The sequence below is a fragment of the Dufourea novaeangliae genome, unplaced genomic scaffold, assembly GCF_001272555.1.
Source record: "Dufourea novaeangliae isolate 0120121106 unplaced genomic scaffold, ASM127255v1 scaffold2, whole genome shotgun sequence".
NCBI classification, from domain to species: domain Eukaryota; kingdom Metazoa; phylum Arthropoda; class Insecta; order Hymenoptera; family Halictidae; genus Dufourea; species Dufourea novaeangliae.
Window position 1 is genome coordinate 906,580 of NW_015373882.1, and position 14,073 is coordinate 920,652.

At 35.6% G+C, this 14,073-nt stretch overlaps 1 protein-coding gene across 1 annotated transcript in view; it reads right to left on the bottom strand.

Moving 5' to 3' along the window:
- Nucleotides 1-14,073, bottom strand: part of LOC107187167 (HIV Tat-specific factor 1 homolog) — a 130,659-nt gene that overhangs the window by 31,326 nt on the left and 85,260 nt on the right. The window lies entirely within an intron of this gene.

Consider the following 14,073-nt stretch of genomic DNA (forward strand, 5'->3'; position numbering starts at 1 on the left):
ACTTTCACTCAAACGTCTGTTACAAAGCATACATGATAAGAAAGTAAACTGTTTATTGCATTTTAAGTTTCAGGGTTTGAACTATCCTCTGTTATCTCAATGTTATCTTAAAAACAATTTAATATGGAAGAACGATTCTAAATCAAATTTGTATGATTTTCATAGGAAATTAGATTGCGTGGAATAGTGGTAAAATGTGCAACATTTCCATAAACACGAAATTATAAGTTGTTCTTATTTAAATTTTAATACTGTTGTAATTATACATTGTTACACACTGTGCTCTCTCCGAATGATCTAAAACAATCGTCAAATATACATGATTCGTCCTAAACAATAATCGACCTTGTAAAAATAGAAAAAACTAGTAGCGACATCTACACGAAAATTTTGTCGTCGAGAAATACATCCTCTATTGATGTTGTGTAAAAGTTTTATGACATCTGAATCATCAGAAGCCGAGTTAGAACACCCAAAGTGACAGTACTTTTTGTTCGTGGGTTGAAAAACGAGCTTACAACAATACTTCAAAATTAAATTCTGAATTGAACTTGGTAAATCGTTTAACAAAACGCATCAATCGATGCAAAAAAATGTATGGCGATCTTTGTTTATCTCGTACACACGGCTGGTTTAAACGCTTTTAGGCGGGTCGAGAAAACACTACCGACGATAATGGGCCAGTTTTTTCGGGAGCAGAAATCAACGAAGGAAACATTGAAAGCGTGCGTGAAGCAATCAAAATTCATATTATTATTGATTATCGAAAAATACAGTTTATCGCATTTTACCTGAGTATTCAAAACTTCGCAAGGTTTGTGCACGGTTTGTTCCTTACACATTGACTGGTTACCAAAGATTGAATCGCAGTGATCATTCCAAAGCTATTACTAAAACCACTCGTAAGAGTCCAAACTTTCTCAAATCGATTGTTACTAGTTTACTTTTGATTTCTAGATTACTTTTTGTTTTCACGACTCAACACACCCATGAAAGGAAAAGCGTTATGAATACATTCCAAGTCTCCAAAAGCTTGTGACGAGCATCCCCAAGGGCATTTAACAAAAGCACATGGAAAAGTCATTTGGAGCGTTAGGTTATCGTGCAAATCATTGTCTCGCCGCATAAGGAATGTATTTCGCATAAAATAAACCATTTTTCTACGAAAATATCATGTGCCTCGTTATTTTTAAAATGTTCGCATATTTTAGGGACAAACATTGTACTCATAATGTCCAAAACCACTGAACCATTGATATCTCTCTTAAAGTATATTTTACATAGTAATTTTACAATTGTCAGAAAAATAAGTTTCCTTATTTCACGAAAAATTAATAAACGCTTTAAAAGATGTAAAGAAATTTATTCATAATCTGTAAGTATTCCTCTGCTTTTCCACATAATTTCCCACCACTACTTAGATTTAAAAAGAGATGCCAAGCCCTCCGAAAGCTATCTACCTCTTTCTAAACTTGAACGCTCGTTTCAGGAGATGCGGAATCTATATTTCTATGTCTATGACTGCATCGTCAGGTAGACACTGTACCTACTCGTACGAAAATGTTTCGCATTTGTACAAGCGTAGTTATCACACCACCCCAGTTTCATCATCCCAATATAGCCACAAGATGAGAAAAAAAAAACATACTTTTCTAACAACCCACGTATCGAAATCTCTCATCCTTGAAATTATTTTGAATTTTCCCGTCCTACTGCTGATCAGACCGGCAACCGCTGACAGAAAGGTCATGTTTTATTGCGTTCGTAATTGCCGGTAATAGCGAAGCCAGTTACAGGCGCGTTAAAGTAACCACCGGACGTCATTCGTTCGGGTGAAAAAATACGGACGATAAATACGCACTAGAAATAGTTAACGCCTGATAATATCATCGTGCCGACAGAACCGGTAGTTCTGTCAGATTTATTTTCAAGCTGCATGCCAGTCCGGGTCTTATGGCGTCGCGGTACTTTTAACCGTGACTTCATGTCGTCTACCGGATGGCGAGTCTCGCCGAGATGACCGTGTCGGTTTATGAATGTGTATTTTCACTGGATGCTTATTCTCCTGCAACCTGCTGTTACACGATACCTGTATGCCTGTGTGTGTCACGAATAAATCAGTGAACACTTTATCGTTCTTCTAACGGGCACGTTTCGAGATATCGAACTACCTGATGAGGTTCGTTCGTTCGTTCTTCGATATCTCACGACGATGCGCCTAGGAAAGTTCAAACGCGATCCTGAAGTTATTTCCTGGCTGGCAATATATGGGACGGATGAGAGCGTGTGATGTAGGCTACGTGTTTCGATTGAAACATCGCGGGATAAGTTTTCGAGTATGAAGACTGATGGATGACGAGTAATGTTTGGTTGGCGAAGAGGTGCATATTCTCTTTATCACCAATTTTTTTTTTACGAGATTAAACTGATTATCAGTAAACGTCGATTTTTTATTCTTATATGTTATAATTGGACTGGTTAAGCGATTTTATGATGTTGGATGCTGATATATGAAGATTGACATTGGACAGAAAGATCATTTCCTGTATTAAGGTATTTAATGTGTTGGTACGGATACACAAATACTATTACACTTTATTAGAATCTTCAGTTTTATATTACCTACAGTTTGCAAATTGGGAGACACTATAAATGTATGAATATTTGTAATCCAGTAATTAACACATTTGACACGGGTGGAAAATCTCCTCAAAATGGGCGATTCTCGCGGCTGCTTGGGAACTGTAATGCCCACACCTTTTTAACCAAATGCCAGCTTTTGAGGCATTGCGGAGAGGATTTATATGTTTTGTATAGTCACAAGTGAATTTATCTACAGCAATGACATCTAAAGGAACTGTTTGCTACTATTGTTCACGGTTACAAATATTTTAAGGTGCGTATTCACTTGTTGCGTATCACCGTATTGTATTGTATCAGCGTTGTGTATCAATGTGGACGAGCAACCGTTGCATATGACGACGTAACGTAAGGCGATCCGATACCACACGTAAAGGTGATACGACACTAGGATACGCGACAAATGGATATACACCTGTAACGATTGACCTAAACGACAAATCCCACGGACGGATGGGAGCTAAAGTTTCCGTTAAGAAATATTACAGAAAAACATTTTATATCATTAAATGTCTTTTAGAATACTTATAATTACATATTCACACTAAAAAAAAAACATTTTAAAAAAGGAAGATTCATTTCTCCAAGCCATGGGGTCCGAAAAACGATTCCGGCCCGTCCCGAATGTGTTAAACATGACAAAATGTATACGACCATTGTAGTATAAATGGACACAGATCTACTAATCTAAATGAAATAGCCTTAAAAGTACTACAATGGAACCTAAATGGCTTTACCCAAAGGACAGCACAACTTCAACTTTTAATAGGTAATCGCTAACTTTATATCGTTTGTCTACAGGAATTTTACTAAAAGGACAGCACAACTTCAACTTTTAATAGGTAATCGCTAACTTTATATCGTTTGTCTACAGGAGACCAATTTTAAATAACAATTTGTTACAAAATTGATGGGATACACATCTTTCTCCGAGAACTGAGATTCAGGTACTGCTAGTGAAGGTGGGTCTGTCTACGCAAAACACCACTTATTTAGTGAATCCAGTAAATTAGGTTCTAACATCAAAATCGTAACAACTATATACCCGTTTTCTTACTATCTTGTTTGTTAAACTAACTATACGTACTTACTGAAGTAACATATTTTTAGTAACATATTATTAGGTACAGCAGAACGGTGTTATACCGAAAAAGTTACGTCGTCTTTGTGCGGTTGAATAATATTTAACAAATAGCACCCTAGTCGTTATTTTCGATGCTTTTTCTCCGACGACGAATCTCTTTATAAAGAATTTCTACAAACAGCAAATCAAATTTATCGTCCACCAGCAAACAGATCCGTTCGTTAGCTACAAAATTTCTCTATTTAAAGTAAAATTTTCTAGAGGAAATTTGTTGACACGATTTTTCTGGAAAATTTATATAAAATTTAAAAATTCATTTTAAGAGCTTCCAACTTACCGAACAAAAAATGTTAATAGTAATTCAGACATATGTCTAGTATTCAATAACTGTTTTATGCAAATGTATGTATGTTATGGTTTAATCTACAAGACTAGGGAAACTCCCGAGAGGTTTGTAAAACGACAGAACGTTGACGGACTTCTGATGTATTTCGTATTCGTCGCAGCGTAACTGCGACGTGTGCCGACAAACAACTGAACTTTCACAATGGACGACCAGTTGCTCCTCGAGTACAGTTTGACGACATCTTGCAAAGCGCGATTTCCATGCTTTTTTGGTGAGTCGCGTCATCGCGGAAAGAGTCATACAAACGTCGTGCCAGGAATAAGGAATAGATAGCATCGCTGGTCAATAAACGAGGACGAACTGTCCACGTTCAGGAGACGTACAAGACTTTCTGGCTGATAACGATCGCGTAAAGACAAATTCCGCGGTGAACGTGCATACAAATCAACTAGCATAGCTAGACTTTTCCAAAATATTTTTGAGATTTCAAAACATCAGAGACAAAAAGGGAGTAATAATTACTGTCCCACTATGTACATTTCGAACAAAAGCAAGGATATGAATAGATAGTGATCTGTTCAAGCGGAATATTCAAATTTTCTACTGTATTTCCATCCCGAAGGAACTTTCTTGGGAAAATAATTAACTCGATCACGCAGAATGTTTCCTTAACACCGTTCTACTTCTCGCGTTGGTTTAGCAGTTCTGCTGGGAAATTGAGGGAATTATTGTTTTAATAAATAATAATTGAATCGCTCCATGATGATATCACCTTCATGATTTACAATTTGATCAGAGCAAAAGAATCGACACTTTTAACAGAGTTCATTAATAATGGTAAGATATACATATGTAGATTAGTTTATCATGAACTAAATACTTTAGATATTTACTTATTCAGTTCTACAAAAATACTGCCTCAATTCATAGTATTTCTGATTCAATTCTAGAAAACTAGTTACGTAATTCTACATATTTCTCGTCACCTACAGAATGGAATTCAAAAGCTTAACGCCGACGTAATAAAATTTTAGAAACATAGCACACAATCAACTAATGTCATTCAATGACTAAATATGCAAATTTAGTGGCGCCGACGTGGACAATGACGTCGTCGTACCAAGTAAGCGTCTGTTGCAACGATGACCTACAAATTGTTCTCTCGAGTTGTTTGTAAACCTCAAAGGTTACGATGAAAAAATTCATTGAGGCAGATATTTGATTCATTAAAAGTCAATATCGATGTAACAAAGGTACTGTTAGTGATCGAATTATTAGAGCCACCTGCATAAACTGACGATTTCAAGTATATTGCTTTTAATTACATAAGCCGAGTTTAATTTTGTTGTCTATTCTTAGTGAAAAATTGTTAATTAAAAATGCCCAGTGTCAAAACCTTGACATTGTAAGTTTCTTTCTAGACAAACACAAAAAAAAACATATGTTTCGTATTGTGGCTTTCATAATTTCATCGCTATACATAGATACGTAAGGCACTTCGATAATCGTGCTACAACCAGGAAGAGTATTTTATGTGCTGAAATAAATCAAGAATCTACAATAAAATCATCTTTTATGCAATGTTGGTTTCGACGAAACTCAATTTGGAAATTCGTATAAACGTGTTTACGGATATAGCTAGCATTATGTCTGACTAATTTTCCCTATTTCTACTTGCAGTAAAGTAGATAAGACGATGCTACATCGAATGATCCCATTACTCAGCATACAAGAATATACATATGTACTTGGTTTATATCAAACAAATTTTATTTACCCGAACAAATATTTTCGTGTGACATTAATTACTCGGCCTTGTCCAGGAAATTCGTAGCGTTCTTAAGAGCAGAGTTATAATCTATATTTTCCAATCTATATCATATTCTGAAACAGTTCTTGTTTTGCAATTTCTTTCCATTTTGAAATTAATTTCATTGCACTAGTTATGTACAACTTCGATTGTTTTAGCTAAAAAAAACTCTTCAATTTGCTTCTGTTTAAATGGATTTTGTTTATGAAAGTTTCTTCTTGGTACAGAAATTCTAGCGATAAAGAAAATAATCATTTCATGGAGCAAAGTCTAATTAATTGGATACATGCTGCAAAATTTTCCAGTCGGAAAAGTATAATTTTTTTACAAGTTTGACAGAACGTAGTGAAAATGGTCTTTGAGCGTGTTCATTCGTTTCGTCAGTATTACTCGGAGAAAATAAAAAAAAAACCGTGTAACTTGTACAACAAATACATTTAATCCACGCCTGAAACACAGTACCCGTTCCCCAGATCAAACGATTTATCCAGCTAAAAAGTAACGAAAATACTGCTCGACACAGTACGAACTTTCCAGACGACACAATATAAATTGTCGAGCGTGAAATAAAGTTTTATACTTTATAATGAAAATTACAGTCATTGTGAACGAATTTCGATTAATATATCATGTTTTAATGCAATATCGTTGCTTAATTGCTCGGTAATGATTGATTATTCCCTCAATATAAAAACTTGTTGTTATTATATGAACGACTAGATACATTACTGATTTATCTCTTTACATCATAATAAACATTAACACAACGAAATTACTAGCGTGTTTACGTGGAACGTTAATATGCAGTTCTGGAATTGGTTTCATTCTGAAGAGATAGACATTTACAGTACATGCAGACGAGATATTAGTTCATAGTGTTGTATATAATTTCCAGCGACCTTCGATTCTGTAATAAAGCTTGGAATGCACTTTCTGATCATGACCAGTAATTCCGTTGAACAATTGATTGCTTATTAAATTCGATCATACAAGAAAGATAAGTGGTTGGGAGATTGATCGACCGAATCGATTACATTAATGCAAATTGTCGACCTCCAACGCGTGTGATACAGAAAATGCAGACAAAATCTCTATAAACGGTACATGCGTAAAGAAAGTATTGCAATTGTTACACATGTGTAATACATAAAGCACAAAGGGTGAACTTCTGAAAAGCATCCACACTTGATGGCCCTAACCTTTACATGCGTTATCAAGGTCCCTCTCCCGAATAACCTTTAAAAGGTTTAAACTGCCGATCATTCGCTATTAAAAAGTTATTACCAAAGAAAGATTGAAAAACGTACCATAATTTTCCTAGAAATCTGAACTTTAGCAACGTAGTGTCTCTGCAAAATACTGTTCAAAGTATTATATTGGCCTGAGTTAGTTAGAGCTAGTTAAAAAACAAACTGGTAGAATAAATATTTGCTTATTTCGTCATTGAATTCCACCAAAAATCCGCGGTATGGAATAATAATGACACCTTTTTTCTTTAATTGTCTCCAATCAACTTTAATGCATCTTATTTATCAGAGTTGGTTAGATACAGTTCAAGTATTTTGTTTGTTCATAACTTTTTAATAACCAATGATCGACGGTTTAAACCTTTAAAAGGTTACTCGAGAGGGTAATCTTGATAACATATGTCAAGGGCAGGGTCATCTGGTGTGTGTGCTTTTCGGAAGTTTATCCAAAATGAACTTGGCTTGTTTACTTATACACATTTCAATTAAAAAATTTTTAAGTCGAAATATATGAGGCAGACCGTTAAAATTTATTATAGTATCTCGAATATTTCTAGAGAAATATGGACACAAGAAAACAAAAATGTTCAAATAAACATTATTTCGCGTAAAAACTGTTACGTATTTCAGAATGAGATGTTATTCACAACTGTTACTTATTCGAAAAATATTTCTTCTATTCTCATAGTTCAGAGACCACAAATAACTATTACAGTCGTCTGATATGAATCCTTAACGTATTCAAACAACGCCCATAGGCGTTCACCATTAATTGCGGACTCCACGTGAACACCACCGCACACAACAAGACTCATGCTTCTGAGATCCACAGTCATAGGGTTAAAAAAGCGCTGTTCAGAAGGCCTTATTCAGGTGTACTGTTTAGACAATATTAAGAACAACCAGTCAACTAAATACAGGGTGAGGCACCTAACTTAACGATCTCAAATTAACCCTAAATTATTTACTGTACAAAAAAATGTTTAAAGCAAAAATTACACGGTTTTAAGGGGGGGGGGGCATATGCTATTTACACAGCTTTGAAGGTCACCTGCATTTTTAAAAATAAAACACTAAAGTTTTCTAAATGTATGCTAAATGAAAGTGTATAATACATATATTGATATGTATAATATGTAATAAAATATAGCAGAATACAGTACAATGTGAAATGTATAATAAATTGAAAATCGACATAAATTCCGAGACAAGCACCTGTATGGTATCATAATTATAAAATAAGAAACTTGAAATCCATCATTTTGGCGGGTTTTGTTCTTCTGGTGTTAAATGAGCATTATGAACTCAGTAAATAAGTATTAAGTCACAATGGGTTTAAAGTGGGTATTTATCGAGACATTTATAATGAAGGTGTATTGTTGCAGGTGTTTTATTAAACTTTATTGAACTCATGACGATTTCAGAAAACACGCAAGAACCTATTATTAGTGCACGTGCAAAATTCTCTGAAAGTACACAAGAAAATGTGTATACAGTGGACTCTAACTATATTGCCATGGTCGGAGCTGTGGGGGAACAAAATGGCAATGAGTTCAGAGCCCCCTCCATGCTAAGTTCTATCACCATAGCCTCGGCTATGGCGCCTGCGTAAAAGTTGGATTGTATTGGTGCGCCGGCGTACGCAACGTCATGGGAGAGCGCATTCGTGTGCTCGAAAGTACGTGTGAAGGGAAAGTGCCTCTCGTGGCAATATGTTAGGTGGCAACGTAGTAAGAGTCCACCGTACCTCATTTGTCAAACTATTAGATATCTTGTATCAACAATGACGGTCAACAGTTCGAACAATTTTAACAACAAAACTTTCACTGCAAATATCTCAATAAATACCTAGTTTAGACCTACTATTCCTAGATACATGTTACTCAGTTCTTCATGTTCATCCAATTTCCGTCAAGAAATATGGAGTATTGATTCTGACGTATGTCCGATAACGTATGGAAAAATGTTTGTTTGAAACACTTTTTCGTCTAGCACGTAATCTACAAATAATTCGAAATCGCCAAGTCACGTGTATCGCCCTGTACATATCAATCGAGTCGCGTATTACGAAAAGCAAAACAAAAGAGGGGAAAAAAGTAAATATCTAAATATTTTGTAGCTTCGCGCGAGGAGAAATATCACCAAAAAATAACTATTATTTGCGTCTAGCATCCCTATCGCTCGGAATCAATGTGTACAAATGATTTAGTGACGCGTACGCGATCCCGCGGAAGCTGCACTCGCAGCTCACTACGTGGCCTCGTGTATCATCGAGCACCGCACGCGCGATAGGAGATGGAGCTGGGAGGGGAGAAAACCGGGTCATGGAATAACAAAACACAGTTCCAGCCAAACCGACCCACCAACGGTTTATCGTCATATTTCCACCCACGCGGTGACGTACGACCGCGGGGGACATAATATCGGTGACCGTCGACAGGTAACAAAAAAATCGCAAGAGCTCGCCTCACTGAATGAACCCACGCGTGCATCGGTAGACAGGATGCGTCTATCCGTTTTCTGCGCGACGGATTCAACGCCCTTTTGTCTCTCTCCCCGCCGCAGCCATTCTTCGTTCTACGTTTTCACCTGGCCGAGGTGTAGGTATATAAGGTTTCGACGCCCACGATAGACGTTCCCCGGCGTTCAGTTTTATCGGAAGCCTGGCTCCACGGCTACGACGCGGCTTGAGGCGTAAAAGTAGCGAGACAACTATTTTTAGGGGACAGTTGGTGGGCTCGATGACCAAAAATGGTATGTCCTCGCGCAGTCTGCGCCGCGCCCTTCGACCCCGAGGATTTATTCTGTTTGGGGTCAGATGTGTGTTGAACCGGAGGATGCGAAACAACCGGTGCCAATTTCGTTGACTTGACGGGGGTCTTCAAGGATGACGGAATACGACTTGCTGGCGATGTAGAAGATCGGCCGTAATAAGATTAAAAAAAGTAAGGTTTAAACAAACCAGTGTTGGGTAGAAATTTATTGGAATATTCATGAATTGAGGAAAATCATTTAGCGGACAAAATTGCGAAAGGAACAGCCGATCTCACAACAAGACAATAGAGAAGAAGATTGAAGCAAAGAATGGAAATCTACAGTCCAGTATCTAAGATCGACATACTGACTGTTAAATAGTCAATGAGATTAAATAATTGTATGCCAAATGTCTGCTCGTTTAAGGAGAAATATTATTTTAATTAAATATTTACGATAAGGGATCTATCTCTAATTTCGATGATTTTTCAGTATGTTGTCAAGGTCATTGGCGTGAGTAGTGTTGTGAAGGTTTTAGTCGAGGTCACCGTTTGTAAAGATGTTATTATCAAAAGTACTATTTCAGTGAGAAAGGTGAAGTACACTAAATACAAATTCCTCTTTTTCAAGTAGTATCAGTCACATATATATTACTTCAAGTAAAAACTCGTCTATTGTTTCGGGGAAGTTATTATCAGAAAAAGTTACTTTTCCTATTGAACTGTCTCTAACCAACTCTTGTTCAACAATGCTTCATAGTTGGTTAGACAAAATTCAAGAAGAAAAATCATTCAGAGTTGGTTAAAGACAGTTCAGGAAGAAAAAGTCATTCTGAGTTCATTAAGTATATTGATAGTATTAGGAGAAGTTATTGTGGAAGATGCACCGCGGTTAGATAGACCTCCCACAGTTGCAATTGATCAAATTATCGTATTAGTTACAAGCAGTCATGACAGTATCACTTGAGAGGTAGTTGAGACATTGACAATAATGTCGGATACATTAGTGATAAAATGTAAAAATAAACGTTTAATAAGTAGACCTGTATTTTTTTCTTCAAAATTCGAACAAACTTTTGGTTCTACTTAATACATTAGGGCTGAAACATTTCTTCCAAATTCGAGAGAGATACACATTACAATTCGACTGCCGTGTCGACTTCTGATTTGGAGGTTAAAATCTAAATTAATACCAACTGCTCTACTGCTGTCGAACATTTGATTGTTGTCATACAAGGATACATTACTACAGGAATATTACTTGGACATTCGAAGTACAATTTTATCCGAAGGGATATAAACGTGAAGAGTAAGTGAGAACACCAGGCTTAAATATTCTGAAGTAAAATAACATGAACTTGAACTGTCCTTCACATCACAACCGTCCTAATACAAGAAGCTTAAATCAATTTCCAAAATCGGTTATCAAATTCATTTATCTGTTCAACAGGTAATTGCGAAACGAATCCATTGAATCCGTCTGGGCTGTGATGCCAACAATATCGACGAAATCTGTCAATCCCCATTGAATTCAAATAAATCCCCATTATTACACCGGCGCGTTGCGTTACTCAAATTGTCTACCCCATTGTATGCAAATTATGCGAAATGCGTTATGTTTCTCCAGTAGTAATACCTCAAGTTAACATCCTCCACCGTTGTAGAACATCAATAAGTCCGCGGCATTGTTACGCGCAATTTATTCAATTCCCTTATGCGCAGCGAGATCCGTCGGGACAGAGAAAATCAACGGGAAATCAACTGTGCAACTGGAAAACTATGGAACTGCGAGCAGAGATGTGGGCGGATTACGAACCACCGCGAACAGCCCTTATTTCTTCCTACTTCAGCTGATGTACACTCCTACTCATAAGTATTAGACCATTTATCGAAGATGCAGTAAATATTACAAGACATTACGAAATTGTTGACAGTGTACAGGGTTAGCTACAAGAAGCAGAACACTTCAGTTTCTTTGTTGGAATTGAAGATAGGAGAATATGTCCTAGCCAAAAGCTGTATTGTTCAAGGGGTCAAAGGTGGTGATATAAATACTCTTTATGTTTGGTGTTATTTTCAAAGTTATTTGAAGGTCGCAGATGTTTTTTTAAGTGGTATTGTGTAGTTTTAACTTCTTAGCTTTGTGGCTGCTGTCAAGACGAGTTATGCCACATGGAATACACTGATCTTGAAATGACCTTTGATTCAGAAACATAGGTTCGAACAACATAAACATTAATATGGAAAATTATTTTATTTAGAGAAAATGAACTGTACAAAGTGGTGGCCTTCCACAATGATACCAGCATTCAATCATTTTGTCAGGCTCCGAAGTGTTGTTTCAATACCAAGCGTTTAAATCAATTCAAATTTCAATAAGGCAGCACACACACTGTCGCTATGAATGACACCTGCTCAAGAAACCAAAATACACATATTAATGTTTCAGTTGATGAAACCTTGATTTCTGAGTCCAAGGTCATTTCAAGGTCATAGTATGCCATGTCGCTGAACTTGACTTGACATTAGCTACAACACTAAGAAAATAAAACTACATGATGCCATTTAAGAAAACACAGACGATCATTAGATAACTTTGAAAATAATTTGTATGACCACCGTTACACCCTTGAACAACATAACTTCTATCTTGGGCATATTTTCCTACCTTCAATCCCGACAGAAATATTTAGGTGTTTCATTTGTCGTGACTAACTCTGTATAATTTTTGCAAATGATAACATTTTCTTCTTAGAGTTTAGATGCCCTAATATTTATGAATGGTAGTGTATCTTATTCAAAATAAGAATAATTCGTTCAGTAATGTTCTGTACGAACGTAGTGAATGAATACCCCAGAAAGTTTTCAGTATGTCTCGTTGGCGCAGACATCCTGAATCCAATTATACGGGCGTTTAATCGTAAATAAATGAAAAAATTGATTAAATATGGTTTAATGTTCGTCACAGGGTAAAACTGTTCCGACCTCTGGCGGTAATGTCTATTCACGATGTCCGTGCTTGTTAAACTTTAAACGCAGTGATATTTGTTGAGCCGCTGGGACTGTTTCGCGTTTCAATTCAAATTTAATTAACGTTGAACACGAAAGGCAATGTTTGACATCACTTGCGCGGATCTGCTGAAAGGGGTTTTATCGTTTAAGTGCCGTGTTTATTTTGATGTTTTTCTATATATGTATATCAAGATTCTTGAAAATTGTATACAGGTGTGAGAATATCTTCAAGAAATTTAAAAATTATGAGGAAATTCTGTGCTCCGATGAGCCAGTACAATTCGATAAAATTTTACAACAGTTTCTGCAGATATAGTAAATGTAAAATAATGCAAAACTGTCTGCACTCACGTATGTTTTATATGCACTATTGTAGAATTACTAGTGTGAGCGGCATATGTGAGTAATTTAAGCAAATTTGCCAAATTTACCAATAATTTCAACAAACCTAAAATTCAAATAATCACTGACGTCTTTAGAGGTCATTTGAAATCTTCTTTCCTTTAATAGAAAATATCTTACTTCTTACGTATTCGAGTCTAAGCTTGACACAGATAGGTAAATGTTATAAAATAAACAAAAATGAAAATGTTTATGTCATTTGATACATTTATAACATTTACAGCATATCGAAAAACAGTAAAACCAAAGTTATAATATCGGAATGTTTATCCGAATGCATATAAACACACATGACCACAACTGAAGAAAACATACAAATTTCAATAATAAATAGCCTATTTTATTTTAAATCCCACGTATAAATATGAAAATAAAATAATTACTTGATACTATTAACTTTTTAAAATAGTATGTAAAAACGGTATTTTATTTAAGCGACAGTAAAAACAACGCGCGATTGTTTTTAAATATTTTATGTATGCATTTTATTTTATTTTCACAATATCTGACATACAGTCAGTACAATAAGAATTTTTTATTTCTTAAGAACACAAAAATTTATAATTTCTTGTGTTATAATACCATTTCCGACTTCATCCTATTCTTATTGCCAAGAAATATTTGAAGTATGTATATATTTACAATACAAGCTTATTATATTTCATTTTATACCTCTGATTATTAATAAAAAAATTTTATTTGTCAAAATTTTATTTGTCAAAATTTCGCTTCCTATCTAAAATATTGTTTTATATGAGTCGTATAGTATCTGTTATTTA